General features: G+C 44.6%; 1 long non-coding RNA gene across 1 annotated transcript; it reads right to left on the minus strand.

Moving 5' to 3' along the window:
• Positions 1-2828: 2828 nt before the first annotated feature.
• On the minus strand, positions 2829-13845 carry LOC124233647 (uncharacterized). The gene is made up of 4 exons (XR_006887114.1): positions 13534-13845; positions 13301-13359; positions 5232-5309; positions 2829-2966 (listed from the first exon to the last, which is right to left on the minus strand). It is a non-coding gene; the product is annotated as an uncharacterized LOC124233647 (long non-coding RNA).
• Between the last annotated feature and the right edge of the window lie 12680 nt (positions 13846-26525).

Consider the following 26525-nt stretch of genomic DNA (forward strand, 5'->3'; position numbering starts at 1 on the left):
CTCAGACACTTGTTTTTTCCTCAGGCTGAGAAATAAAAAATCCAAGGGCCCTTGAGGCAGTGGGAATGAGGGGATTTGTTGACTAGTTATGGAAGTTGGCAAAAGAAGCTAGTAGTGAAGAGGATTTGGACTGAGTAGGGGATGTTGGGCTTCCTTGTCCTCTGGATAGCATGTAGATTTGGCCAACAAGAGGCAGGAGGCAGAAATTAAAGAGTGGAAGGAGAGAGTATTTTGTGGACACGGTGTGAGGCCCTCTCCACAGCCTCTGGTCCCTGAGGTACACGTGCACCAAGAATTTCACTCTGTTAAGGCCAAATCCAGTCTCCAATCATACCTTTTGAGAAAAGTCCCCTTAGGAGAACCATAGCCAAATTTCTCTCTCTCTCCCCCCACCCCCTCCCCAGTTAGCCTCTCCCCATTTGAATTTCTTACATGCGATTCTGACTGCGAAAGAGACAAATCACACCCTCCAAGTTGACACTTTGAGACCTCAGCCCTCTAATAGGTGAAGGGCATTTTCCTCCTGTAAGCTCAGCTCACCACCGAGCCTCTGTGAAGAGCCTCCATGGCCTTCAACCCACCCAGACTCTCCCGTGTTAGTCCACGCCCTCCTGTGGGTGGGTGGCCAGAACTCACATGAGTGTGTGTGATTGCCTTCCTTCCCAGTCCTCCCTGGATGGTCAGGGACCCCTGTGAGATGGGGGGTAGTCGTAGCCAATTGTTCTGGGGGGTCAGCCAAGTCTGAGATGAGTGAGAACTCCACCTGAACATCCTGCTGCGCTCCTTGAGGCATCTTTACTACATACGTCCACGTTGAAGACTACTTGGCACGTTTCAGTTACCCTTGGCTACATTCCTCCCTGCTGCTTCTTTTTTCACTCACTATGTTGATTGTGAGCTTTACCCATGTTGGTACGTGAAGCTTTATGGTCTACATGTTACGTCTTCTGTTGGATGCCAGCGGACTGTAGGAGGTTGGCTATGATCGGTCTCTGCTTCCTGGTGTGTCTCCTTCTTGCCCTACCTTCTGGTCTCCAGCCTCAGGTATTCCCTTTCCTCAGCTCACAGCCTCTGTTTGCTCATGAGCAGTAGGTTATAGTCACCCACACAGGGGTGTGAAGACCCTCCTCTCCATCCCACGGCCACACCTGAGCCACTAAGAAGAGACTAGCGGCTATATTTGACAATGACACAGCAGAGTGTGCACAGCCAAGGGGACAGGAACAGGGAGGAGGGTGAAAAGTGTTCTGCATAATTATGTCAATTGTTGTGCATAATAAAGAGCTAGGAGACATTGGGCTAAGGGGAGAGAGAACAACAGCCCCTGAGACATGGCTGGAGGAGGAGAGACAGGAAGGGTGTTGTAGAAATGCTCTACAAGCTGTGAGGACACAGAGGATGGAGAAGGGAGGAGCAGGGATAGAAATGCACCTGGAGTTTCCCTTTGGATCTCCCTGTACAGAACAAATAAGGGTCGTGCTTGGAGTATGTGATGGTTTGAACTTTTCCCCCTTGATCACATGTAAGCTTACTCATCATCTAGGCTTTCTCACATCCCCTTTCCCCTTAGCTCTCCCTGTCCTCCTCTCAGCTTAGCCCTCACTTCTGAATGCCCCATTTCCTACAGTTCCCATTTCCAGTTTCTCCCAGTGAGACCTGACTTTCCCAGCACATGCCTTTGGGGAGCCTTCTTTGTGGGCGCCCTCGCACAAGTCTTGTGGAGAAGGGCTGGCTTCGCTTCAGACAGATGACTTCTCTTCAGTCAGCTGTGACCTGAACTGGTTTATTTCACGTGGCTCAAATAAGGGGCCCTGGGGATTCCACTTGTTTGGGGACAGTGAGAAGAGATTCCCTTTAGAAGGCCCTGAAGGTATGATGTTCCCGCATTAAAATGCCTTGGGGCTGACCTGGTCGAGTAGTGGTTAAGCTTGCATGCTCCACTTCCGTGGTCTGGGGTTTGCAGGTTCAGAACTCGGGTGCAGTCTTAGCAGCACTCATCAAACCGTGCTGTGGCAGGATCCCACATGATATAGAGGAATATCGGCACAGACGTTAGCTCAACAACAACCTTCCTCAAGCAAAAAGAGGAAGATTGGCAACAGATGTTAGCTCAGGGCGAATCTTCCTCATAAAAAAAAGAAAAAGAAAAAAATAAAATGCTTTGTGCTCTGATTATTTAATATTAAATAGAATAGCCAAGACACAGTGCTGCAGTTTCTAAATGACACTCTCATGAGCATCAGAATAATAAAAAGGCAGGCATCTTAAACCTCCCACCCACTCAGGGTCTGTTCTCAATGTCTCCTCACCAGGGGAAGCGACTAGATTTTAGAGGGGAACACAGTGTAGGTCTCTCCAAAGCGACTAGGGAGAGGAGTCTGGCATCTTGGAGCGACCTAATACTTCATAACTATCCCCTTCCTGTTCTTCAGACTAAGGTGGAAGAAATCTGATATGAGGTGTGATCTCACCAGCTCCCAGAGTCTGAGAGCTCTTGCACAGAATGTCAGAAGGAATGGGCTCCCCTCTCCAGGGCAGCCCAGGAAAGATGTATGGCCATAAAAACACATCAGACAAAAAGGACTGAATACACAGCTTTTATTTTAACAGCTGAGATAAGGCAGAAGTTTATTTTAAACATTTCTTTTTTTGCATTTTCCAAAATTATTGGCAGGCATAAGCAGGTAAGTCACATGATTTTTTGGCAAAGGCCACCTCCACCCTGGCATGTCTCTTGTCAGCATCCACAGCCACTTTGACAGATCCACATCACTTCTGTGCCTTCCCAGCTGCCTACCGAGTAAAAAGCTCACCACGTTTTTGGAAACCACGGTGGGTTTTAGGTATTCATCTGTCTTCTTCCTGATGCTTGGTGTGGTGCTGCTGGGCTTAAGTTCAGAGTCTCCTGCATCCATGACTGGTTGACACCACAGATGGATTCAGGAAGAGGGCACAACTGAAAAAGCCTGAAAAAGAAGATGAACCTCACTTAATCCAGTGTATCCAGGCCACTCTTCCCCCTGCTACCTCCCCAACATAATCACATCTGTTTCCAGCATTGATATAAGAGGTTGCTTTTGCACATCAGTGGACTTGAAATGCCAACTTTATCATTTCTTTCATTCTGTTATTTGCATGAGTCTGTGTTGAGAATCTCTGCTCTGTTCCATTAATGTATTTTCCACTCCTATTTTAATTGCTAAATCGATAGTTTAGATTTTCCTACGTTGGAGGGCAATGTCACTATCATGGCTACTCTTACATATGTTCTCCTCTGTTTTATTGAATAATCAGCTCATTTTACTTCATGGCAAAATCCTGTTAAGGTTCATGCCTGAATTCGGAGATTTATTTTGGGAAGCATTCATAAGATTACAATAATTAATTTTCCTATCCAGGATGAATTGGTATTTTTAGTGTCAAAACAGGAAACTCATAAAAAGGTTTCATGCATTTTTCCCTCTATTTTTAAAAAAGAAATTCACAACTGTTTTGTGGACAGTGTGAACTAAATTTATTATTTCTATTATTTCACATTTTATTCTTAAAGAAGTATATAATATCTTCTTTTGTATGTTTCACTTGTGTCCAATCTTACTTTTTTGTAAAATATTTCGGTGATTGACTTGGTTATTCTAAAGAGACATTCACTTAAGAAGAAAAAGGCATTTTTTCCAATTTCCTTATTTAAATGAATTACAAATATATGAATAATATGACATAAAATGCAGCTATTGAAAGAGATGAAGGGGTTCTCTATGTACTGACATGGAAATGACCTCTAAGAAATGGTAACTGAAGAAAGAAACTTGAAACCAGTATGTATCTTATCATCCCATTTGTCTTTCTTCACAGAGTCATCCATAGCGATAAAAGTAAATGCAAAGAATAAGATCGGAAAACTTTACAAAAACTGCTAAGGCATCTCTTCTGGTGTAGGGGTGTAAGATGGTGGAGTCTAGCAAAGGAAGGGGGATTATCAGTTGATCTCTATAAATGTAATTCTTACTTCTATTTTCTAAAACAAGAATGTAAAAATATGTGTAAGTCAATTCTGTCAAATTCTCTCAATAAACCAAGATTCCTCAGAAGCATAGATTTGAAACACAGAGAGGTACAAACACCAAGGCAGGTTGACCCAGGCACAGCCTCTGTCCTCCAGGGAAGGGAGCTCAGAAGAAAGGTACCCAAAGCCCCAAACAAACGAAAAGTGAACCAGCCTATAAGTGGAGTTCCAAGCAAGAGAGCAGACGTAGCCAGGGCAGGGTCTCTGCCCTGTCTGTGACTGTAAGAGGTTCTCATTCGGGAGGGAAAGAGGAGGTGATGACACCTCTTCTCCAGTCTCTTAGGCTCCCTAGGCCTCCCCTTCTTCCCAGGAGTACATATAGTAACAACAAAGTAACACCACCAGCAATACCAGACCTCTGCTCAGGGGTTCTGCCTCCAGGCACTTCCCCAAGAACTTTACATCCTGCAGCTCAGTGGACCTCTAACAGCTTGTTGGGGCCACTGCCACGCCCACTTATCCAGGACAGGGAACTGAGGCACAGGAAAAGTATGTAACTGGCCCCAGGTCACATAGCTGGTATGTGGCAGAACCTGGATATGAACCCAATTTGTCTGGCTTCAGCGCCCCAGCCCCCACCCCTTCAGGATGCCTCCTCTTGATCCTTGTGGAAGGCAAGGAAAAAATCTTCGTCCTTCCATTTGGTTGAACACTGAACACATATCTCAGTGTCTTTCCATGGTTCTCTATGGGATGGGAGGAAACCTGGGTGACTGAGCCTTCCCTGCCATCCAAGGAAGGGCGTGTGGCCTGGGTCCCTCTTACAGGCACCTGTGCCTCAATTTCCTCAGTGGTTATGTGGGACTGAGGGGGCAGCCAGCGCGGGGCCAAGTCACATCTCCTCATAACAGTCATTTTAGTTCCTCAGGGGAACAGCTCCATAAAGCACACAAAGCCCTGTCCTCGCCATTATCCCTCTGACATCCCGTCAGAATCCATGTCCTACCTCTAGACAATACACACACGGGTCACACTTCAATGTTAACTCTATAGTTGTTCCATATCAGAGACTCGCAAGGTAATACGGCATGAGAAGTACGACCACTCAGCAGAAATTTCTACAATTAAACACCCCGTTTATGTGTACTGTGTATTATAAATGTAGTAATCTCAGAACTGTGGCCAAGGCTGGATGCAGAGATGGGGAAAGAGCAGAAACTCCTACCGGGAGCTGAGTTCCCTCGCACCTCTCTCTGAGTGATTGGATCTTGAGGCCACAATCACTGTCCGTCGCCCAGTGGACCTGTTGAAACACAGAAAACACTGTGAGGACATTTTGGTAACTCCTCCCACAGGAGAAGTTGGAGTGGAGGGATTTTGCTCGAGCCAAGGAAGAGCTCTGAGGCCAAGCTAGCTGAGTATCCTATCCAGGGAACAGCTGTGGAGATGGTACCCAAACATAGGTAGTATGTGCCCCCTCTTCCAGCACCTCTCACTCACCGTATTCAGCTCTGAACATGGAGTAACCCACATGGTTGTGGCCATGCTCGGATCCTGTGAAGGGATGTGATTACTAGGTTCTGAACGACATTGTGAGTTGTCATCACTTCTCTTGGTGCTTAACCAATCAGGCCCTGGGACTCAGGGAAAGAGTGGGAGGAGGAGAGATGGAACTTTTCCTTTCCCTCGTTGCCTTCCCTTCCAGGTCAGTTGCTGCTCCTGCAGGAACAGTGTCTGCTCAGTAGGATGGGAGAGAAAACATCCTGATAAACCAAGATAATGTGGCATCTTTATCTGCCATCAGCAAACTAATTGAACTAATGAACTCCAACCCTGCTGGGTAATGGGAGGGTGAGAACTGTCATTTGTCCAAAGTGGTAAAAATACATAACATGCAGAAGTGGTTAGGAACACAGGCTCAAGAGACAGGTGGTTTGATTTCCACTCTCAGTTCTGTGTGACCCTGGGCAAGTCTTTTAACCTCCCTGATCCAAAGGTTCCCCCTTTGTAAAGTGGGGATGACAACAATACTTCCTTCCCTTAGGAGTTTGTGAGGATTAAATGAGAAGATACTGCTAAAGCACTCAGAACAGCGTCTAGCAGGCAGGTAGTGCTCAGATGACCTTAGCATTCATCATTGTGGTCATCTCAGCCAACCTCTCTGGTTTCAGCAGTCTCAGTTGGATACATATTCAATCCCTTCGGAGTTCACCTCCCCAGTGGCACAGCTCCCTCCTCTCCGTCCCATTTCCAAAGAAGAGGTCTTGGGCTAAGGCAAAGCTCGTGATCCTCACAGTATCAGAAGGGGCAGGGCTCCTGAGTCTCAAGCTGGTCTCCACACCATGGCTGATGGTCAGGCCCTCGGCTGTGCAATTACTTGTGTTCACTCAAAAGAGGATGTTCCATTTGTGTCCCTGGAAGTTCTGCCAGAATCTGGTCTTGAGAACTTTAGCTGAATTATTCAGCCTGCTCCATATGCCCAGAGAAGTAGGACAACTACCCTTGCAGCCATGCCTGAGCTCAATTCCAGTTCTCACAGGGACTGGGGATCCCGAGGTCTGCCTGTGACCCAGATGGGCGCCAGTCTGGGCATCTGGGCTCGAGGTGCTGCTGCTAGTGATACTGGTGGTGCTCAGGGAGTCGTTACCCTAAGCAGGGACAAAACCATGAGATTGCATAGTCTACAGACACACTGACCTGCAGCCTCTGCCCACAGTGTTGTTGGTGGCAGAGAGGTATGTGTGTGTCCTCAGGCAAGAAAATACATTTCTATTAATGCAGCACGGGGCACTGATGTAAAGGTGAGTTTCATGTCCAATTGGAGCAAGAGTGACTATACCAGCAGCAACACCCTGAAATTTAAAGGGTAATTATATACTGCATATAACTGGTATGACATTTATCATTAATTTATAAGGATCCTGACATAATAAAAACATTCTGCTCTCTTACTTTGGAAATCAACTTGTTGTTAGAGCACATTTTCCCAGTTTACCCTGTTGGGTTAGTAACACAAGCACTGACACAAAGTAAATGTGTGTCCAAACCCCAGTGCTGACACAAGCTGTGAGTATGTGGGCCGTGTGTATTGATTTATCTTAGCCACATTTCTTTATCTGTAAACTGAAGGTTACAATTGTTCCTACCCATAATTTGTCAAGGCAAAGTCTATAATAAAGTGCTTTACTCCAGTTTTGATGTTTGCTGACAGATTTCAAGCCCTGCTACCCCTCTTCCTTCTTCCCTACATGTGGGTAAGCTGATAAGAAAGCTTCCTGCCTTTGATGCAGGCCAGAAGTTCAAACCATGCCAGCCCCACCCAGTCGAAGTAAAATCCCTCACCCCAGCTCCATCTCCTACACACAATAAAGCCCCAAAGCCAATCTCCTTTCCCAGTTCTCTCAAGCCATTTTCCGACCAACCTGGGGAGACTGCCCTGCTCTCCTCAGAAAGCCTCAGTATGTGAGTAATAGTCCTGTTAATACTGCCTCAGTGCACGTATGGCATTGTCAGTCTTGGTATCTAAACCAGATTTTGGGTTGAGCAGCATAGAGAGCAGCCTGAAAGTATATCCAGTAACTCCTGGAAAAACAAAAACCTGGATGAGGGGGACAAAAACCAAACAAGAGGTTCACAGTTTTACCCAACTGGAAATCCAAAATTTACTAAAAGAGCTTATACAACAAGCTGAATAGATTATGCTAATCGGCTTTCTCTCTTCTACAACACGGGTTCTGAATTAACTTTGGCTTCTGTTTAAATCCACCAACCGGCAAACTTTCATGGCCTTAATCAGTACTGGGCTTAGGGAACAAATACACTTATACCTCAGGATCTTCATTAAAATTTAAAAAGATACCTATTATACACTTAGGAGAGAGTTACTAAACATGAAATAAGAGGACAAACATATGTGCCTCACTGTCAGAACTGTTGCCTTGTATAAATTCCCCCATAGTCAAATGCCCATTAGCCTAAAATATGCTATAATGGGCATGGATGTTCCGATTCAATGAATCACACATTAAAATTAAGTCTTTGGCACAATTGGCTTTACAAAATGGCACCCCTTGGACCTTCCATCCCACACAAAATAGTTAATACAGCCCTATATAAATTAAAACAGGTATTATGGGTTGAATCCCCACTCCAAAATAATATATGGAAGTGCTAACCCACTGTATCTCGACAGGGACCTAACGCTACTGGTCCCATGTTTCCCTGCCAGCCCAATATAGCCAGGTGCAAATTATAAGTTAACTGTACAAGGACATAAGTGTACCTTGCCCTGGGATTATTCTCACTCACAATTCCCAGACATGAGCCATTGCGTAGACCCAAAGCCCCTAGTATGCCAGGGCAGCCTTAGGAAAGGACCTCCTACAGCTCTCGTGAACCCTCCTGCTGGTCTTCCCCCAAACTCGCCTGAACAGATTGACTCTGGCAGCTGTGTAATGGAAAGCGGAACCATTGCAAAAGTTTCAGGGGCTGGCCCGATGGCATAGTGATTAAGTTTGTGCACTCCACTTTGGCAGCACAGGGTATATGGGTTTGGATCCTGGGGGCAGACATATACATCGCTCATCAAGCCATGCTTTGGTGGCGTCCCACATACAAAATAGAGGAATGTTAGCTCAGGGACAATCTTCCTCACCAAAAAAAAAGTTTCAGAGACTGAATACTAGGTGTGAGTCAACCTAAATGACTGGCTGATGGCAGCAGGAACTGAGCCTGGAGTTCTCAGGTTAGCCAATACCAAATCATGAATAGGGTTTCATTTTCCTGCAGACAAAAATTTTCTGGTGACTTCTGTCTGGGTTTCAATCTTGTCTGTGTGACCTTGGAGCTGTATGACCATTGGTAAGTGAACTGTGGTCAAAGGTTGGATATTAGATGGCCCTGAATTCAAACTGCGCATTTGCTATCATAATGCACTTCAGCAATTCTGGAGTCAGCAAGCAGTATACTTTCTCAGGTTCACTCCACTGCTTGTTGGTGGAATGTGAGCCTGAATCCTTCCTCACATACAGACCACGGCCTTGTAGGAAGACACAAGTCTCCGGCAGGTTCATAATAAAATCTCTAGAACAGGGCCTACCAGGGTGCCTGGTAAGCAGTTTTCCAAATACCCCAGGATTTTCTCTTGGCTCAACACAAACTGCACTCCTTTGAGCATCCAGTGACTGAGAAATAGGGATCAGGTTTGCTACTGGGATTCAGTGAAGGACACTGGAGCATAGAGCTGAGGATTCAGTAGAGTGTGGAAGTCCCCCTGAAACACTAGCCTTCATTCCCTTCCAGGGGCCTTCCCACACCCTCTTTCTCAGCTGAACCAGCCCCCAGGACTCCCCTTGGAAGCCCTAATAACACCTCCTGCCAGTGTGAGACCTGTGGATCGTTACTACTGTTCCTTTTGGGTGGTTATTTTACCAACCACACTTAACTGTCTCACATGCACGTCCTACTCAGTGCTCAACTGAAAACTCAACAGGAACCCTCGGCACATCGTCAAAGCTCTGCCTCTCCATGTAGCCGTCTCCTCTCCAGTGCTCTGCCCTACGTATTCTAGTCTCTTCGTCCTCCCTAGACTCCCAGGTCCGTCTCCTCACCTCAAAGGAAATACTGGGCTCTACTTGGTTGCCCGTCTTGACACTGCAGTTTGGAAATCCTCTCATGCCAGTAATATGTGGCAAACTGGGGTTCACCTTATTTGTTTCCCCTCTGTTAGGGCGCACTGTTCTATACTGTCTAACAAATATCTGAAAATAATTACTTTATATATTGTACCTGGATTTTTTATTGTTTTATGGAAAAGATTAACTCCAGTCTCTGTTACTCCAAGTTTGTTGGAAGCAGAAGTATCAGGGTATGCAATTCTACACCCATTGGAATCAACGTGTGGTCAATAACTTTGCACTCCTATTGACTGCCAGCTGCAGGAGAGCAGGACCCATGTTTGCTTTTGCTTCACTGAGTTGTAAGGCACTTATCACAGCGCCTGACTTGGGATTGGATCTCTAGAAAAACTGGTTAAATGAATGTAGAAATAAGTGAATAGAATTCTGTCTCCCTTGTCACATATGGGTCTTGTACCTTTCCTGGAATAAGTTACTTGTTATAGAATCATTCTATCTTTTTGTCATCTTCATCTAATATGTTTTCCTCCTCTCATTTCTTAATTGATTTTTTAAAATCTTGTCATGATTTATCTTCCAGTAACATTTTGGTATAACCATATATAATATAACAGGACATTATCATTAACCATTGGATACAAAATAGCACAAAAACCCCACATTTATAAATTTCAACAAGAAATAACGAAACTAGATTATAGTCCAAAAGAAATCCCAAAAGACAGAGTTCCTCTATTTGGTCAGAAATCTCCATGAAGCAGAAATGAATTGTCACAGAATAAACTGAGTGCAGAGTTCTTATTGATATGTTTTTTCATACTCAATTAAAAATTTGAAAGGCCTTTTGAAGCTTCCTCCTTCTTTCTATTTAGCATTTTTTCAATATACCTAAAAGGGCGAGAGCAAAGGGTTGATAAAATTTTATATTCACAATGCAATTTCTAAAATCCAATAATTGTTCTCATTGTCTGCTTTAAATTCCCAACTCAGCTAGTCTCCATACTGTTGTTCCTTTTTCTACCCTGGAAAGCTCAAAAAAAGCGAAATGTTAATTAAACATGTATTTCATTAAAACAGTTCTTTAGAGAATTTCTTGACCATTTATTATTTAGATTTTTTACACTCTTAGTTGGCTCATATATTTCTTTTAAAATGAAGGTTGGAATTAATCATTTTGATAAAATTAATTCTTTTTAGGTAAAAGACTAAATCTTTTCATATTTAACACAAAGGGAAAAATTAATGTTCCTTTGGTAAGTATAATATTTCTTAAACTATAACTTAAAATTTTAAAACAGGCTTATCTTATTTTGTATTGGAGATATGTTTCTTGCAGATGGAAGCACTAAGAAAATCAGTACTATTCAGTGATTACAGCATAAGCCTTTTGGAGATGCTTTCTAGGTGTCGTAAATATTATGTATGATCAACATATAATTAATATGCAATTCAAAGTTTATTACCTAATGTCTTTTTCTCCTCTGCCTTCTTTATAATTTGTTTAATAGTGGATTTCGCTAGGTCTGGAATATGACCCGCTCAGATACACCTGATGTTTACCCACTTAAAATCTGCATTTTTGGGGCCGACCCGGTGGCGCAGCGGTTAAGTGCGCACGTTCTGCTTCTGAGCGGCCCGGGGTTCGGATCCCGGGTGCAGACATGGCACCAGTTGGCACGCCATGCTGTGGTAGGCATCCCACATGTAAAGTAGAGGAAGATGGGCACGGATGTTAGCTCAGGGCCAGGCTTCCTCAGCAAAAAGAGGAGGACTGGCGGTAGTTAGCTCAGGGCTAATCTTCTTCCAAAAAAGAAAAAAATCTGCAGTTTTAGCAGCCTTTAATCATCAAAGTAATTCCTTCTCTGATTATGCAAACTACTTGCTGTGGAGCAGCAGACCACAATAGGAAACTAGAAAGTCAGTGGCAAAAGTCCTCCACAGAGTAAACAAAACAAACTTGTTATGGACAGAATGTTTGTGTCCTCCTCAAAATCATATGTTGAAATCCTAACCCCTAATGTGCTGGTATTAGGAGGTGGGGGCCTTTGGGAGGTGACTTGGTCATGAGGGTGGAGCCCTCATGAACGAGATTAGTGCCTTTATAGGGAGCTTAAGAGACCAGAATTCTCCTCTTCTGTCAAGTGAAGACACAGCAAGAAGACCTCTGTGTATGAACCAGGAAGTGGGCTCTCACCAGACACTGAATGTGCTGGCATCTTGATCTTGGACTTCCCAGCCTCTAGAACTATGAGAAATAAATTTGTGTTGTTTATAAGCCACCCACTATATGATATTCTGTTAGAACAGCCTGAATGGACTAAAACAAAACCTGTTGGCAAGTGCCTCTCAAACTGGGCAAAGTGATTCTGTTTTGGCTGGTTTGCATTCACAGAGTCTTGTTTCTTTCTGTGTCTACTTATCCTTGTACTCTTGCTGTCCATTGTGTTTAAAAATATATTTATAAGAATAATTTGAGACCTAGAATGCAACCACTTTCCTCCAGAGAGAATTTTCTTTTGCTTCTGCCAGATGCCTGGGGTCATTACTACATAGGATCTAAGAAAACCAAGTTCAAAACTTGAGGTCCACTACACGACCCAGGGCCTTTGAAACTCAGCTATAATTCCACCCAAGATTAAGTCTACTTCCTGTTCTTACAAACCATTAGGCTGTAACAACCCAGAGGCCCAGACTATTGCTGGTAGGGCTGGAATCCCCATGTTGTATGGCTCTGGATGCTTTCGCCTTGTCAGACAAGGATGTCAAACCTCACTAGGCTGACAATTTCCCTTAGGGAAATAGTAACTTCCATGCTCCTGCACTGATTAGATTCCTATTTTCCTCTCAATTTTAAAATTCAAAATGATATGTAAAACCTCAAATATACAGAGAAATTGAACAAATAGTACCATGAACACCCAAATATTCACCATCTAGACTCAACAATCATTAACATATTGCCGTGAACATTGTGCTGAACATTTCAAAGCCATTTTCCCATCTCATGACACTTTATTCCTAAGTTTTTCAGTATATATCTCCTAAAAACCAGCACATTCTCCTACACAAACATAAAACCAGGTTTCCTCCCCAGCAAGTAAGGTGCTTGAAAGTCATTACTCTCATCCTCATAACAAGAAAAAGATGAACAAACTAAAAATCAACAATGCTTTACAAAAACATTACAGAAATGATGTCACAAGGCAAACCACTGACCCAAACATTGGAGTGAGAGGTAAATGTAGAGAATCTCAGCTTACAAGGAGCAGAAGCCCAGGAAAAGCTAGCTCCTGCAGCCACACACACACATCCCAGAATTCCTCCTGATCTATCAAGCAATGCCTCTCTCCAGGATCTATACCTCTTTCTGGGAGTGTTTCTGGAGTGAAGGGAGGAAGGAGCAGAAAGATGGGTGTCTCCACACAGCAGGTCACAAGGCTCTGTCCACTGAGCGCCACCCTGTGCTTCTGGGCAGCGAAGAAGGAGCCAGGCTGCTCAGGCCCACATCCCACTGCTGCCTCTCCTTGGCTTAGGGCACTCAGGCGAGTTCTCCACCTCCTTTGGCCTCAGATTCCTCGTGTACAGAACGTGAAGTGCTCAGCACAGTCCCCAGCACAGAGTGCACACTCCACAGTTGTCAGCGATTACTAATACATACCTGAAGGAAACAGCCTGCCTTCGTTCTCCCCAGCGCTCTCATTTTCTTCACGCTGACACCTGAGAAAGGACAGGCCGTGGTCTCTACACTCCCGTCGTGACCTATTGCTGCCCCGATGCACTCACAACGGCCAGCGATGGCCTGAGCCCGGGAGCACTTCCAGCCCACTGCGCTGGGCCCCCGCGCCCCCCACTCCCTGTGGACCTCCCTCAGTGCCCCAGCACTGCTCTCACCTGGTTCTCCTCCTCGTCCTGATTGTTCCCTCTGCAGGACAACAAGGGCACACAGGCTTCACCCACAGGGCCCACCATCTGTCACCAGGATTTCTGGGCAGCGCCCTCTTAGCTGGTCTCTCTGCTTCACCCCGAGGCCAACTCCAGCCTCCTCACCACCAAGCAGCCACAGGGCTCCTAGCAACACGCAATTCAGAACTTGTCACTCCTCTAAGAAGCCAAGCCTTCGGGGACTTCAGATCTCACGTACAGCAAAAGCCAAAGAATTTCTAGTGGCCTACGAGGCCCTGCACGGCCTGGCTCCCTGTTACCTCTCTGAGCACATTTCCTGCTACTCTAGCTCTCACTTCCTCTGCCCCACCACTGAAGTCCCATGGTGTTGAAATCTTAGACTTTGACACTGTTCAGATGAGTCATACTTAACTCGGGACTACAAGGAATGCTTTAATATAAAGTCACAATAGGCCTGAGCTTCCAGACAGATCTGGCCCAGACTCTGTTTTGAGGCCACAGTGTATGTGACAGCTTGGCTTTTCCACAATATCTGCGGTAGCATCTAGCACTGCACAAAAGCCCTGGCTCCGAGCTGACCACTGAAGTCTCTGAGCGGGGAAGAAGGAAACGGGGAGAGGAAAAAGACGCCTGAGTCAGGGATGTGTGGGGGCTGCAACCCCAGAAAGCAGAGTCTAGTCTAGCCTCTGGCCTCAAGTCAGGTTTTTGCCCCAGCTTCCAGGCCTGAAACTTGGTCATCCTGGGGATCCCCACTCTACTCCACAAGGAGCATATAAGAGCCTCTACTGGAAGTGGTTTCCAGGTGGCCACCATGTTTCCTCCCTCACCATTGGTGAGAGGGGCTGAGACATCCCAGCCGCCCACCCAACACGTACCATTGACCATCATTACACACGCTGCATCCCCATTGGCAGGCCGGAGGCGGGGGGGGGGGGGGGGCAGCTGCATGTGCTAGGGCACACACAGGGGCTCTGGGAGACTGCAGGCTTCTCAGGTGGCAGTTGAGGCTCCTGTGAGGATTCTGACTAGTGGTTGACCCTCAAGGAGGCAGAGGCAAAGAAGTAGGAGGGGCAGCTCCTGAGCGGCCACTGTGGGTGGAGGGCAGTAGGAAGGTGGAAGCTGTGACCAAGGCAGGCCTCGCTCCTCACACCTCATCCTACTTGTGCCCAGTCCAGCCCTGTCAGGAGGACCATGTTCCACCGCATGACCAGGGTTGTGGACTTCTCCCAGAGGGCAGACTCTGCAGAGGAGTGCCCACAGCAGCTGGGGCTCCAGGAAGGTACCCACTTTGTCCCCTCTGCACACCAGGGCCTGGGCCTGGAGGAACGGACCAGGAGGGGGGATGGCGCCATCTTGTGATGGTGGGGGAGCATTCCCTAGTCACTGGGTACACAAGAGCTGGGCCTGCACTGGCCAGCATCCACACTCTCCTGGCCCAAGTGGCGATGGTGTCGACAGAGAAGGCCCCTGGGGAGCTGTGCCCACCCCTGCACTTCCCCAGATGCTCTTGGAATTTGCCTTGTGCAGACGCCATGCAACTGTGCAACAGACTCCTTTTACATCCCCAGTAGTAATGGATCCCCTTGACTTAAGGGTCACTTGGGTTTTGTGTCTGAAATGGGCAGGTCTTTTGACGTCAGGTGCAAGAGTTGTATATGTGTTGCCTGGCAGCAGGCAGCAGCCAAAAATTTAACTGGCTCACCTTTGGATCCTAAAAACCTGCCCCAGAGTCTGGCACTCAGTGGATACTTGTGAAAGCGTGTGTTTAGTCGGTGAGAGTCCAGCGAAACTGGACAAGGGTGTTTTGGGGGCTTCTATCCCTCCTCTAAATAGCACTAACGCCTGATGTGTGTTGAGTCCGTGCACGTGTCAAGGGCCAAGGGCCTTATGGACCTGCATCTTCTCTCTCTCCCTTTCTCTCCCCCCCGCCTTCTCTCTCTCTCTCACGTGCACACACACACAATCCGTGAAGAAGGTGGTAGTAGTATTGATCCCTTTTGAAGCCAGTCAGGGAGACGTGGACGGGTGAATGAGGGCACACAGCAACTTTGTGTCCCAGCAGAATGCACACCCAGGCAGTCAGGTCCAGTGTTTCTGTTCTTAACCTCCATGCTCTTCAGCTTCTGGAGGCAGGTCCTGCCACTAGAGTAAAGTCACAGCGAATTCAGGATAGTACTCTGGGAGAGGTGCCTTTTCGGTCAACATTATAGCCAGCCTTGCTGGTGCTTGAACTTTTCTGCGGCTTCTCTGCCAGCAGAGTTTGAACCCCTGTAGAGGTGGCCCAGTCTTAGCACGCCTTCATCCTGGAAGGCTCTTCAGGTTTCAGGTGAAATCTCTCACCGTGCGTGTGTTAATTAGCCCTGCTTTTACGAAGGGGGCCACGCGGAAGAGTCTTTGGCAAGTTTTCAAGTGCCTGAGTGACAGTTGTCTCCTTTGTCCCTTTTCCTTTCTCCTGTGATCTGATTTCAACTGACAGACTTGGCCCGTTTTTTTCGCTTTGACAGGATTTCCTTAGGTTCTGATTCTGTACTGCAACATAAGCAGGATTTCTCCTAGCCATCCTGGCTATTCACCCATGTCTTTAAGGAGGCAGCTGTGGTGCTGAGATTCAGCATGAGGCCTCTGCAGGCCAACTGCCTGGATTCAGATCCCAAACTCTCCCTTTTTAGCTGCTGCTTGTTCAGACGCATAACTGTCCTGTGTGACCTGGGTGCACTTTGGGCTACACTCAACTCCCCTGATCTCTTTTGGCGCTTTGTCTGGTGAGATGTTTAAGAATCGCCAGATGCTGCTGCTGCTCCTGTTTATGATGATAATAAAGCTGTATATGACAAGAATGGATGCTTAAGACTCCCCAGATGCAGATACGATGATAACAGTGACGAGGAACATTTCCACTCTAACCTGTGGGGGGCACTCGCAGTTCTCAGCGGTTTACCTGTGTGTGTCAGTCAATGCAGCAAACGTTTTAAGCAGACATCGAAGTGTCCTGATTTCACAGATGAAGACAGGTTCAGAGAGGTTAAGAAATGTGCCCAGGGTTACAGAGATGGAAAGTGGAAGAGCTGTGGTTCCGAACTAGGCGGTCTGGCTGGAGACTCAGTGCTCTTAACAATGGCACTGCGCCGTCTTGGGCATGGAGCCGCTGTGCTATCCAGAGAAACGGTGGAACCAGAATTTAAACCTGAACATTCTGCCTCTAGAATCCTGAACACTTACCCACTATGCTCTACCGTCAGTGTCACCTGTATCCCACATCCAGCCCAATTGATTTCTAGATTTCCATCATTGTGTACCACACCATGGATTGAAAGCCATCAAAGCAAGATTTGCATGAATCTGGGGACAGTTTTCTTCCTGGTGGGCTTGCTTTTCTTGTATCCATGCAGTCTCTTTGAGGCGACCTCATGTGGTGGATGTAAAGTGGATTTGAAGTCTCACTTGCCTGAGAGTGTGGGTGTTTTTGTCCTTATCTTTGTAGTCTTTTCCATTAATCAAACTGTACATTGTGAATCTATTCTTCCAGCATCTAGCATATATGACAAACAATGATAATTACTGTATTCTATTTATTTATTTATTTATTTTGAGGAAGGTTATCCCTGAGCTAACATCTGCTGCCAATCCTCCTCTTTTTGCTGAGGAAGGCTGAACCAGAGCTGACATCCGTGCCGATCTTCCTCTACTTTGCATGTCGGACGCCTGCTACAGCAGGACTTACATGCGGTGCATAGGTCCACACCCGGGATCCAAACCTGGGAACCCCAGGCCACTGAAGCGCAACATGCAAACTTAACCACTGCACCACCGGGCCGGCCCCGAATTACTATATTCTATTATCCTGCAATGTCCTTTTTCACGTAAGAACTTCACTTCCACAGTGTGCATTCACAGAAGTGGAATTGCTATGTCAAAGCACATACACTTTAAGCATTTTTAAAATCAGCTTTAGTGAGGCATATTGACATGCAATAACATTCTCCCGTCTTAAGAGTAGAATTCAATGACTCTTTTCTAGTAAGTTTACAGAGTCCTTCCACCATCAGCACAGTCCAGATAGTTACCATTTTAGTGACTATCATCCAATATTCCTTTAGCTGTATTGTACTAACTGATGCTCTCAGCAGCTGGCTGTGAAACTGCCTGTTTGCCTGTGTCGGCAAGAACAGGAATATCATCCATCTGAAATCGTTGCCAATCTGAGACGTGAAAAGCAGTCTCCCAATTTTCTTTTGCATTTCTTCAAATGTTAGTGAAAATAGAGCCACTTTTCTTTTCTTAGAGCTACTCATATATTAGGGACATTGTAACTATTTGTTAGGTTAATTAGGGTTTTATTAGGAAAATTATCCTGTGAAGGTTTTAGAAACATTTCCTCCAAGGCAGTTGTTTTAGGGTGTGTAATTTTTCTATAGTTTGCATATGTCCATCTTGTCTGTGTGGCTTTTGGGTTTAGTAAGATTCCTTAGAGAGGCTTATTCTCCTTTGTGATTTTCACAAATATTCGTTTAGATTTTCCTCCGAGGGATGCTTACTTCTTCATGTCTAATGATTCAGTGTGCATGGAGTTTATTTAATTGTAACAACTGAGAGAAGGATCCGGAACTTATTTTGCTAATGGCCGCCCAGTTGTTTCCATACCATTAACTCAATAATCCACGTTTCCCCACTGGCTTGAAATGGCATCTCTCTGTTGCACCACATCACCACAAGCATTTGAATCTAACGGGACTTCCTATTTTGTCCCATTGATTGTGTTGTCTTACCTTGGTGGTGTGATCAAAAGTTTTGGATTACTGAACACATTCCAGGGTTTGGTAGCTCAGTTTCACTGTTAAACTTTTATTTATTTACTTATTTGTTTGTTTGTTTGTTTGTTTGTTTTTGGAATTTTCCTACCCATTCTGACAAGTTGGCTTTTCTGGATAAAGTTTAGAATCATCATGAAGGCCTCTCCAGTCTCCCAACAGCAACAATCACAAGAAAAGCGATCAAGAGTTTCCTCCTGGGATGACCTTGGGCTTATAGATTTAATTTAAGGAGAACTGATCAACTGACAACAGTCTTTCCCCGACAAAGCACGTCCCTCCTCTTGCGTGCTTCTGAACTGGTTTGCAGTTTACTTCTAGTAGCTTGTGCACATTTCTTCGTGAGCTTATTTCCAAGAATTTTATGTTTATGTTCATTAACTATGTAATTTGCCCTGTGTCTTCAAACTAACTTTCTTCCTACCTAATAAAACATTCATTCTGTTATATAACTTGGTAGATAGTAAACTTACTAAACTCTTCCTGCTGCTTTTCTTAAATGGTTGAGATGTGCTTGATTAATGTCATTTAGGTATCACTTAAGTGTCAACTGAATATTTAATATCAACTTACTTTAAATTTGAAAAGATATATATATATATATATATATATATACATAAAAACCATACATGAAGAATTCAAATTCTAGAAGGGTATGAAATGACAGGTAAAGTCTTCCTTCGTGCCCTCCATCACAACTGACATTCCTCAGTCATGATCTTTTCCTGATTTCTATTTTTAGCTCTTCCGGTGGCACCTGGATAAGGTGCCTAATATGCTTACATCTTTTGTTGGCTTTGCAATATTAACCAGTATTTATTGACTTTGCATCCGAAAGGTGTGGAAGTTAGCTAAATTGTACTATTTTCTTCTTTTTTTCTCTCTTATCAGTATTGTAGTAATGTATACACACATTCTGATTAATTCTTTTAGAGATATCCTTTACAACTGAAAAATAAACCATTGTCAATTTTTGACAAGTACAATAAGAAATATTATGATTTCAGAACCTTAAAAAGCAGATTTTAAAATCTAGAAAATACAGTCTTTCTGCCCATCTCATACTGATTGACCCTTTCAGAACAGAATCTCCTAATTTCTAAGGCAACCATCAATTTTAATGCACAGCTTATGGTTATCATCTGTATTTCAGAAATGTTAAAGTATAAAAGATGAGCATCTTGAAATATAAGCCTGGCTCGTTATAGCCCTTCTCTGGTTCTTGTTTCCTTGGGAATGCATGATACTGACATCTGTTTGGAAATACCTTGTTGGGAAAGGACTGATTTTGTAAAAATCAGGGACGACAGATTTTTCAAGTGTTTTTCAACATCATCAATATTTTCATGTAGTTTTACCTTTGAGCAATTAAGATGGGGACAATGTGAACCAGTTTCCTAGTGTTGAGCCGGTATCGCTCTGAGGGAATGATCCCTATCTGGTCACGATGTGTAATTCTTCTAATGTACTGCTGGATTTGTTTGCTTATTTTTTATTTAGCTTTCTTTGCATCTTCTTAAATGGAGTTGGTCTACAGTTGTCTCTCTTTATGCTTGCTTTGTCAGTTTTTGGAATCATTTTTATATTGGCTTCATCTAAGTTTTGGGGAAAGTTTCTTTCATTCTTTGTGCTCCTTTGCAGTTTAAAATAACTATTGTGGGGCGCGAAGGATTTTTAGGGCAGTGAAACTGCTCTGAATGATACTATAATGGTGGATACATGTCATTACACATTTGTGCAGACTCATGGGATAGATGACACCAAAGTGAACGGTAACGTAAGCTATGGCTCTGAGTGATAATGATGGGACAATGGAGGTTCTTCAGTTGTGACAAACGTACTACTCTGGTGCTGGATGTTGATAGTGTGGGAGACTGTACATGTCTGGGGAGCACAGGGCGTATGGGAAATCTGTACCTTCTGCTCAATTTTGCTGTGAACCTAAAACTGCTCTAAAAAATAAAGTGCATTTAAAAAAGTGAGAATTATGTATTCTATGAAGATTATAAATGATTAAAAACCATTTTAGGCCTGTCTGTCTGGGGAAGGTGAGGCTGGATGGGTGGAGTAGCTTTTCATTTCCTTCCACAGCTATTAATTTTTAGGTTTTTGTTTGTTTGTTTTAACAACGAAACCTGCCAGGATACCGTATCCTCACCTGTCATCTCCTCCTCCCCTCTTGGTAGAATGGAAGTGGCCTTTTCCTAAGGCCAACCAAACTCACCTGTGTTTCACATCCCGTTCCCTTTGTTTCTCAGACACCTTTTGCACACTACTGATTATCTCCTCTTTTCGAAAGTCTTTAGGTTCTTTCTCTTTAAGTGCTAATACCCATCAGTATTTAAATTTCCCAACTCTTAGCCCAATAAACAACTCCCAGCCTACAAGATTCCTTTTTCCTTCAGTTGCCCCTTTCCTTTTGCAGGTGGGCATCTGGAGAGAGTTATGTGTCTCCATTGCTTTCCCTTCCAATCGTGTGTCAACCTGCCAATGTCAGATTTTCCACAAACCTACCCAACATGAACACCAAAGTATCCTTGCTCGGGTGTGCAGAAATCACTTGTCAGGGAATCTGAAAGCTTGAGCTCCAGGTGGTGCCCATTTTTATCCCACTGCAGCTCCCTCCCCAGAACAGCCCTCCATCTGCTGCTCCTCCGTCCACTCGGACGGCATTTTCTCCGGTGTCTTAAGTTAGGGCTCTGGGTACAGGCAGGATGTAGTTTTGACATCAGAGTTAGATCGTAGGGAGGCTGAAAGGGAATGTGTTTAAGGGACAGAAAGAGGTCTGAGATGCTGGAGCGTGGGGAGACAGAGGGAGAGCAGCAGATGATCAGGGCTCAGAGGAAGGCGTTTCATAGAGACCTGTGGATTGAGGCAGGGAGCATGGAATTTCCTGAAGTGCAGAGGAGAGCCCATTAGAAGATTGCAAGCCAGAGAGACAAGTTTCACGTGTCTTAAAAATAATTGGCTGCCATGTGGAAAATGGATGCCAGTGAGCAAAGAGAGAGTCAGGTGAGCCAGAAGTCTTTCATAATATTGTAGCTGTCAAATGAAAGTGCTTTGCACCAGAGGGGGAGGACTGGAGAGAGTGAAACATGATTGGATTACAGATGCACTTTGAAGGTGTTGATAGGATTTTCTGATGCGTTGGGTGAGAGCTGTGATGGAGAATTAAGGGGTTATGCCATGGGTTTTGTGTTAGTCACTGGGTGAACAAAGTTGCCATTTTCTGAGATGGAGAAGATTGGGGTGGAAAGCAGAGTTTTGCAGGAAATTCAGGACATGTTAAATTTTGGAAACGTTAGGCATGAGCTACCTGTGGGACAACCATGTCTGTATCTCCGTGTCCTTATGAAAATTGGAGTCATTAGCATTTAGATGAAATTTAGAGCCTTGAGACTGATGTGTGCATAGAGAAGACGTTCAGGGACTGCGCCATGGAGCACTGTCGTGTGTAGCCAATGGGGGACGCTCCAGCAAAGGAGGCTGAGAAGGAGCCTCTCCGGGAGAAGATGGTGACACAGAAGACAAGCAAAGAAAGCGCTTCAAGAAGCAGGGAGGAATTAAGTGGGTCAAGCGCTAGAGGTTGAGTGGGGAAAGCATAGAAAATGGCTCAGTGGACATGGTGGCCTGGAGATCACTGGTAATCCTGAGAGCCATTGCAGGAGCATGCTGGGTTAAAAGCCTGATCGGAGGTTGAGGAGGGAACTGGAGATAAGGAAGTGATTGAAATAGTCTTCTTTCAAAATATGGAAATATTCGTCAATATTTTTTCCATTCAGAGAGTAACAAGGAAATGAGACTGAAGGGGAGATTAGCTCAAGGAAGATTTATTTATCCTGTTATTTTATTTTAAAAGATGGGAGAACAAAGTGTATTTCTATGTTGAGTCACTGGAGAGAGAGAAAAAGTGTTGATAGAGGAGGAAGAGAAACAATAGCTGTAGGAGGAAAGTCCTCAAGGAGGCCAGAGGGAATGGTACCATGTGCCCAGGGGGAGAGTGAGCCTTGGGTTGGGGCTTGGTCATCCCTTTACTGTTTTAGGAGTGAAGGCAGAGAAAGCCAGGGCAGGCGACAGGAGGTTGATCTAGGAGCTCCTGTCTGGTGGCCTTCAGTTTCTCAGAGAAATAAGAGGCAAGTCCTGCTTATCTGTGTTTCCTAATTTTCCATTAATGAGTATAGAAACTTGTGTGATTAAAACTTGTGTAATTTAAACTAGTCTAGTTATATTTTTGAGAATAGTCTCAGATTGTGGGAAAGCATATGTCTGACAGAAGTAGAGTATGATTTCCGGGTATAATTGAGTGCCCATGTCCAGTGTATATTCACTGATGTATAGTTTATCAGGTGTCCATATATGCCAGGCCCTGGCCTAGGGATTGCTCTTAAAGTGTAGAGAATAAGGCAGCCCTCTGTGCCAAGTGTCACGGCAGTGTGACAATCTTGATGTTAGGATGGGCCTTCGACTCCCCCGGGCTGCTTCTTCCCTGTCAAATCACAGTGCGACTGGCTTATACAAGCGCCCACATCTCTAGGGACCAGAAGAACAAAATCTGATCCTGGCCTTCATCTCTTGCCACAGCCCTTCATGTTCCCTACAGCCAGCCAGAGGGAAGGGGTTTCCTCTTGCTCGTCTTTGTAACCCATCTGACATAGTGCCCGGCACATAGCAAACCTCAATAAATGTGGCATACCTGAAATGCCAAACGCTTCGTCCTCAGTGATCAGACATAAGACGTTTTACTGTAGCTTGTGTTCAGAACAACAGAAAAGTTTTTTGGTTGCTTGAAGGTTATTTGAAGATATGTTTACTCATTAATAATAACATTTTTACAAATTAGGCATTAAGGATGAAGTTTTACTTTTAAATCCATTTTATTTATTTTTTTTTTCAGATGAAATCTAGCAGTGACACACTCAGAACAGTGGCTGGGAATGTAGAGACGATGCATATCCTTCCTTGGAGTTTAATCTCAAAAATGTCCACATTTCCTCACATGCAGTCATGAAGCAGAAAAAGCTCTTCAAAACCAGATCGTTTTTCTTAAGTTTGTTGTGACAATCGAGGAGCGAAACCTGATCAGAAAGGACGTGAGGATACCTGTAAAGTTTACTGATCCCATTTAGTGTGAGAATATTCATGCATTCTGCATTGATATTGAAGGGTTTCATTATGGGATAGTGCCCCATGTCCCACTGAGGGTGTTACTGTAGTACTTTTCTGCTATTGGAAAATTCTGAACACCATGACACACCTTGCCCCAGTGGTTTCATTTAGGACTGTGGACCTGTGCTCAGCTCCAGGCTGAAGGATAAATCTGTCATCAGAAAGGAACCACTGGCTTAGAGGGCAGCTCTGCAGTTTGAATGATAATTAGTAGTGTGACCTTGGTAAGTTTTAAAACTTCCCTGAGCCTCAGTTTCTTCATTTCTTAAATGTAGACACGGAAAGAATAGTTCTTACCTCATATGGTGGTTGTGAGCATCAGATGAGATGAAGTATGTCAAACAGTAACAATTATGGCCTAGTGCAAGCACTCAATAAATAGCAATAGTCCCTGCTAACTTTAAGGGCGACGGTCAGTATGGAGCCTAGAAAAGGAGGTCAGGATCTCTCATTGCCTTGCCAGGCAAGGGAGGGTCCACAGGGGTTGCAAGTGAACCTTTAAAGAACTGCCATGTTTCTGCTTGAGTGAGTGGCACACTGAGCAGCTTCCTGATTGTCATTTGGCTTACGGAGAGGGAAAGAGAATCCGCGGATGAATAACCACAAGTGTTTATTCCCCATTGGCAGTTATTTCCCTTTGAATATGAGTGCGTAGTCACTGTGTAGGGCCTTCCCAGAAAGAAGAGACTGCTGCTTCTTGACAATCCATTTCATGAACCCAAGAACCTCATGTTTGTTCCCTCAGATTAGACATAAAATATAAAATTTCTAACGCTATCCAGCAAAGATGTGGACGTTGGTGATCTGACCATTGTACCACCCCTAGGAGACCATCAGTTGCCGGTAGACAACATCTCAGTCTTTGCTCTCTCCTTCTGAAAACATGCTCACTTATGCCCCTGGAGAATATTTATTGACCACCCTCCCTGTGTCGGCACCTGAATCAGCAATCCTAAGCCGTGAGCAAACACATCCGTTTCACTGAGCAGGCGAGCTGTTTGTATAGTTCTCTCCACTGTCTCCCAAATGGAAGGTGACAATTCACGCCTCAGGAGACTGGAAAAAAACACTTTCTCTCTGTTTCCTAGTCACAGGTAAACCAGAAAGAAGAGTTAGAAGAAAAAAAAAGGGAGACAAAAGTCACCTTCGTTTCTTCCCATTACTTGATTGAGGTGTAGACAGTCTGTGATCCTGGGCCACTGCGAGTAAATTTTCTCAGATTTCACTCTTTGATTTTGTAATGCTCTTCACTTTCCGATCCTCTCTCCTCCCAGTTTCTCACTTTCCTCAAATTCCTGTCAGTGTATTTAAGTTGACTGTAGTACCCAGTGGTCTCCTTTATCCTGCTGGTCTCAGAGATGTGGTAGATTTCTGCCGTTGTCATTTCTCAGGATCCCCCGGAATCTGGAGTTTGAGACTTGTGAACCTTTTCAGAGAAACGCAGGCTGTCAGTTAAATGAGAGAGCAGGACCCAAGCAGAGGAAGCTTGAGGAGCTATTTTCTTATTTTGAGAATGAACTTGGGGATAATTTCTTATCTTCATCCATCAGTATTAAAAACACTGTGTTAAGAATTCAGGTAGTGCCCGGCCCCGTGGCCGAGTGGTTAAGTTTGTGAGCTCCACTTCAGTGACTTCCAGGGTTTCACAGGTTCGGATCCTCGGTGCGGACATGGTACCGCTCGTCAGGCCATGTTGAGGTGGCGTCCCACAGGCCACAACTAGAAGGACCCACAACTATAATATACAACTATGTACTGGGGGGCTTTAGGATGAAGAAGAACAATAACAACAACAACAAAAAGATTGGCAACAGATGTTAGCTCAGGTGCCAATCTTTCAAAAAAAAGGATTCAGTTAATTAACAGCTTGAAGATCGTTATTTTCAAATGCTTGGCTTGCTGAGGTGCCTGAAAGTCCAAGCCTCTTTTTTCTACTGGTTGTAACCAGAGTAGCTCTGCCTTTAACTGCTTCATATGGTATTAGAGTGCCAAGTAAGATCTTGTTTGAAAAATTTACCCCAAATCTGAAGTGAAAGTTTGAAAACTCCTGACTTACGCCAGTAGTTATTACATATCAGTTATTTTTTGGTGAGTGAATACACTGGGGCCTTTTATCACAAGGAAAGATGTTCAAGTAAAAATGTTGAGTAAAAAAGGCTTGTTCTGGACAATTTAGAGCTGTGTTCAAACGATTTTTGTTTGTTTCATTTTGAAAGCATTCGAGATGGGCACTTGCAAATTCTTTCCAGACTGTCCCGTCCCAGAGACTCTTAAAAATGTGGGGACGAAAACATTGACGTATTGATATTTCAGCCATTTTTGCAGAGGTGGGAACAGTACCTCCGTGATTGTGTGTGAAATATTTGACTTTTCCTTTTAGGTCTCACTTTTCGCTCTGTCAGAAGTAGAGATGCCTTCCTTCTCAGATTCAGATGTTACTTTGGTCCATTTATATATTAGCTGTGAATTTCAGGGAAAGAAGAGAAACAGGCCGGTAAAAGGAGATTATTGTTCTTTTATGACTTTGAAATTGCATACTCAGATACTATTCATACTCCTGTGGTCTGCAGCCACACCAGGAGACGGCAGTCATCAGTTACCCTAATATTTCACTTTGCCCCATCATTTGGAGGCCAAGGTCAGAGGGAAAGAGAAGGAGATACTCTTTGCTGCCAGCCTAGTCTCTCTCCGCTAGACCAGGAAGCCGGTTGAGTTTTAATGAGGTATAATTTACTTACCATTAAATTCACCCAATTTAGGTGTACCATTCACCGACTTTCAGTAAATTGACAGAGTTGTGCAACTATCACCTCAGTCTCGTTTTAGAACATTTCCATCACCCCAGAACGATCCCACCTGGTCATTCGTGGTCAATCGCCTTCCATGCCCACAGCTCTGGGTCATCAGTAATCTGTTTTCTGTATCTACACATTTGCTCTCTCTGGGCATTTTGCATAAGTGAAATCGTCCAGCAAGGAGTGTTTGCGCCCTGGCTTCTGTTACTTC

This window comes from Equus quagga, unplaced genomic scaffold, assembly GCF_021613505.1.
Source record: "Equus quagga isolate Etosha38 unplaced genomic scaffold, UCLA_HA_Equagga_1.0 208639_RagTag, whole genome shotgun sequence".
Taxonomy (NCBI): Eukaryota; Metazoa; Chordata; class Mammalia; order Perissodactyla; family Equidae; genus Equus; species Equus quagga.